The sequence below is a fragment of the Thamnophis sirtalis genome, unplaced genomic scaffold (genome assembly GCF_051295495.1).
Source record: "Thamnophis sirtalis isolate CommonGarterSnake01/CBP01778 unplaced genomic scaffold, rThaSir2_p1.2 scaffold_5, whole genome shotgun sequence".
Classification (NCBI taxonomy): domain Eukaryota; kingdom Metazoa; phylum Chordata; class Lepidosauria; order Squamata; family Natricidae; genus Thamnophis; species Thamnophis sirtalis.
Window position 1 is genome coordinate 7,822,960 of NW_028261385.1, and position 3,808 is coordinate 7,826,767.

Here is a 3,808-nt window from a genome sequence, read left to right on the forward strand (position 1 = left end):
TTTATTTTGTCAAGTTTATCCAGTGACTAATTGGAGGTGGTGACCCATTGAGAGCTGTGCGGAAGCGAAATTTCATTTTAATAGCATGCTGATTGGTGTACATTCAAAGTAACAATAAAGTTATTCCAAGTCTAATCTCAGGAAGTATTTTCTAAAAATACTTGTGTATGTTGGAGATTTTGCTTCATGCTATTTGTAGCCCTTGTTTTGACAAATGACTTCTATTTAGAAATAATCTGCTTTTTTTTCTCATTTAGGAGTCATTGGTATCCAAAACAATTTATAGCTTTAGACCAGGGGTGTCAAACTGGATTTCTTTGAGGGCCGGATCAGCATTGCAGTTCTCCATAGCCTGGCGGTGGCAGTGAAAGGGGATGGACAGGGAGGAGTGGGGAGAGACGGATGGGATGGACGCCTCCTGCAGTACCCTGTACTAGTTTATGGATAAGCATGTTCTACTACAGTGATGCCTAAGCTATTTGTCATTGGGTGCTGAAAGCACGAACCCCCGGTGTGTGCCCCACCACCTGTGCATGCGCACACGATCCCCCACATATGCACATGAGTCCCCCAAATGCCCCCTTTCCCATGCATATACCCAGTTCCCCACTTGACCATTTTTTTCTTCCAGATTGGTGCAGAAGGCTTTCCAGGTCCAAAACGGGGTGCTGGGGGGGGGAGCTTGCGTGGCTTATTTGTGAGCCTAGAATTTGGGGTTCCACATGTATGAACCTGTCTACCATGAATTGATGAATTGATGGACAGTATTCATCAGGTTCTGACCAGTTCTGGAGAACTGGTAGTGGAAATTTAGAGTAGTTTGGAGAATCGGTAAATACCACTTCTGGCTGGCCCCGCCCTCATCTATTTTCTGCCTCCCGAGTCACAAATGATTGGGAGGGAATGAGGATTTTGCAGTATCCTCCTCCTGGAGTGGGGTAGAAATGGAGATTTTGCAGTATCCTTCCCCTGCCATGCCCACCAAGCCATGCCTACCAAGCCGTACCATGCCTACCACACCACACCACGCTCACCAAGCCACGCCCACAGAACCGGTAGTAAAAATGTTTGAATCCCATCACTGGATGGGTGTGTGAATATACACAGCATACAGACATTAAAAATTATTCCTTTTTGTTAAGCTACTCACAGGGGGTAGGGGTTAAGCCACCAGAGTGGAAACAAAGAGAATTCTAGTCCAACCATAGGCATGAAAGACGGCTGGGTGACTTTGGTCCAATCACCAGGAGACTGAGAGTTCTAGTCATGCCTTTGGCATGAAATCTGGTTCAGTGAATTTGAGCCAATCACCAGGAGACTGGGAATTCTAATTCTGGCTTTGGATAATTTCTTTTCCCAGTAAAATCCAATGAAAAAGTTCAGGGCTGTTAGGGATGTAAGCCTAGTCTTGGCTTGGCAATGTATATGTATAAGCATAAGCCATGATTGTAACAAATGTATCTGTTACTTTGAATGCTAGAGAGATGTAATTGGATGCTATTGCTTTAAGCAGCCATAAAAGGAGGAAGGAACTATTATGGTTCCTCCTGATGCTCCTAAATCTCCTGATTGTTCCTGATAGTTATTAGCAATAGCAATAGCAATAGCAGTTAGACTTATATACCACTTCATAGGGCTTTCAGCCCTCTCTAAGCGGTTTACAGAGTCAGCATATTGCCCCCAACAATCCGGGTCCTCATTTTACCCACCTCGGAAGGATGGAAGGCTGAGTCAACTTTGAGCCGGTGAGATTTGAACCGCCGAACTGCAGATAGCAGTCAGCTGAAGTGGCCTGCAGTACTGCACTCTAACCATTGCGCCACCTCAGCTGTTACTTTATGAGCTTAGTATTTGGAGACAAGACCGTGTATTGGATAGTGGTTAGTCTGCATGTTAGTTACCTGCCTACATGGTGAATCGTGAGTTGAGCAACTGTAAATTCAACGTATGTAAATAGACTGTGTATATACTTCAAGGCTGCTTATAGTCTGTTTGGAGACCATTTATCCTATTTTTATTACGCAAGTAAAGCTATTCCTTGTTTTTCCTTCAGTGGCTGTGAGTGACTATTCAGCGGCTTATTCATTACTAACTTCCGAGGTGGCGCAGTGGTTAAAAGCAGCACTGCAGGCTACTTCAGCTGACTGCAGTTCTGCAGTTCGGCTGTTCAAATCTCACCGGCTCAGGGTTGACTCAGCCTTCCATCCTTCCGAGGTGGGTAAAATGAGGACCCGGATTGTTGTTGGGGGCAATATGCTGACTCTGTAAACCGCTTAGAGAGGGCTGAAAGCCCTATGAAGCGGTATATAAGTCTAACTGCTACTGCTATAGAACTCTAGTCTCCTAACGGGGATAGACAAGGGCCTTTCAGCAAAAATCAGTTTTCAGATTGTTGAATAAACAAGTTTAAATAGAAGGACGATATCTTATTTCAGAAATCTTATCAGAACATTCTCATGAAAACTCTTCCTTTCAATATGTAAATCATCTCTTCTTCCTCCTCTTCCTCTGTTGTAATATAGTTCCTTGTGTAGGTGTGTGTCCTCCATGGCCTAGTTCATACTAGGGCCTGCAGAGTCACGCTGAATCACACAGGAGACAACTGGCTCCGAGAAAGCCATAACATCCTGATAGTGAATAACATAACATTCTGAGATGTGCCCTACCAATGATGCCCAGGATTTGACCATATATAGAGAGAACTTTCCTGAAGCAGTAGATTAGAAATGGTACTTTGACAGGCTGTTTTTAATCACATGCTATTGCTCCTCCTGCCTTTGTCCTATCTCAATAAAAGGGGCTCTCAGACCCCCAATCTGGGTCGCTCCATCCCGAGAAAATTTGTCTCCTGTCTTTTCTCAACATTGGCCTCATGGACGAACCACGGGAACATCACATTTGGTAGCAGAGGATGGTTACTTCACATTCCTCCTCCTCTTCCTTCTCCTCCTCCTCCTGAAAAGTCCAGTTGCCCCCCGAAAAAAGGACCTTTGGGAGAACCATGTAGAGCAGAGTTCAGTCATCCATACCGGAATGACTGTGAGCAAGGCCTTATGTTCTGATAGAAGAACATATTTGTAGCTCATGTTTGAACTACTGGCTCCTTGGTGGTCTCTGAGCTTAGTGGTTTCCATACAGATGTTTCATTACCCAACTAGGTAGCTGTGGGAACAGCTGTTTGCACAGTTACCTCATTTGGTAATGAAATGCTTGCAAGAAAACCACCAAGCTCAGAGAGTCCCAAGGACTCCAGGAGTTTTATATGTTCTGTGTCTTGCCTGCCACTGAAATAATTCATGTTCATCCTTGAAGCGGCAGGTTTCTCCCATCTCATTCATTATTTTGCATGTACAGATCTAGCCAGTCTCAGATTCCAGAAGGACGGAGCATGAATATATACAACTGTTGCTGCTTGCTCATATCCCTGAAATGCATCTCCACTGTCTCCTTTGCTTTATTGCTATTCCTTCTAGCAAATGCCACCCCTTTGCAATCAATGAAATTTCCAGCACCATGGAGAGTGTACGAAGGTAGGCTATATAGATAGATAGATAGATAGATAGATAGATAGATAGATAGATAGATAGATAGATAGATAGATAGATATAGATATAGATATAGATATAGATATAGATATAGATATAGATATAGATATAGATATAGATATAGATATAGATATAGATATAGATATAGATATAGATATAGATATAGATATAGATATAGATATAGATATAGATATAGATATAGATATAGATATAGATATAGATATAGATGATATAGATATAGATATAGATATAGATATAGATAT

At 42.6% G+C, this 3,808-nt stretch overlaps 1 pseudogene; it reads right to left on the reverse strand.

The window, feature by feature from the left end:
* The window catches only part of LOC148045270 (acyl-coenzyme A thioesterase 8 pseudogene), a 5,853-nt pseudogene extending 4,844 nt beyond the window's left edge, over positions 1-1,009 (reverse strand).
* Between the last annotated feature and the right edge of the window lie 2,799 nt (positions 1,010-3,808).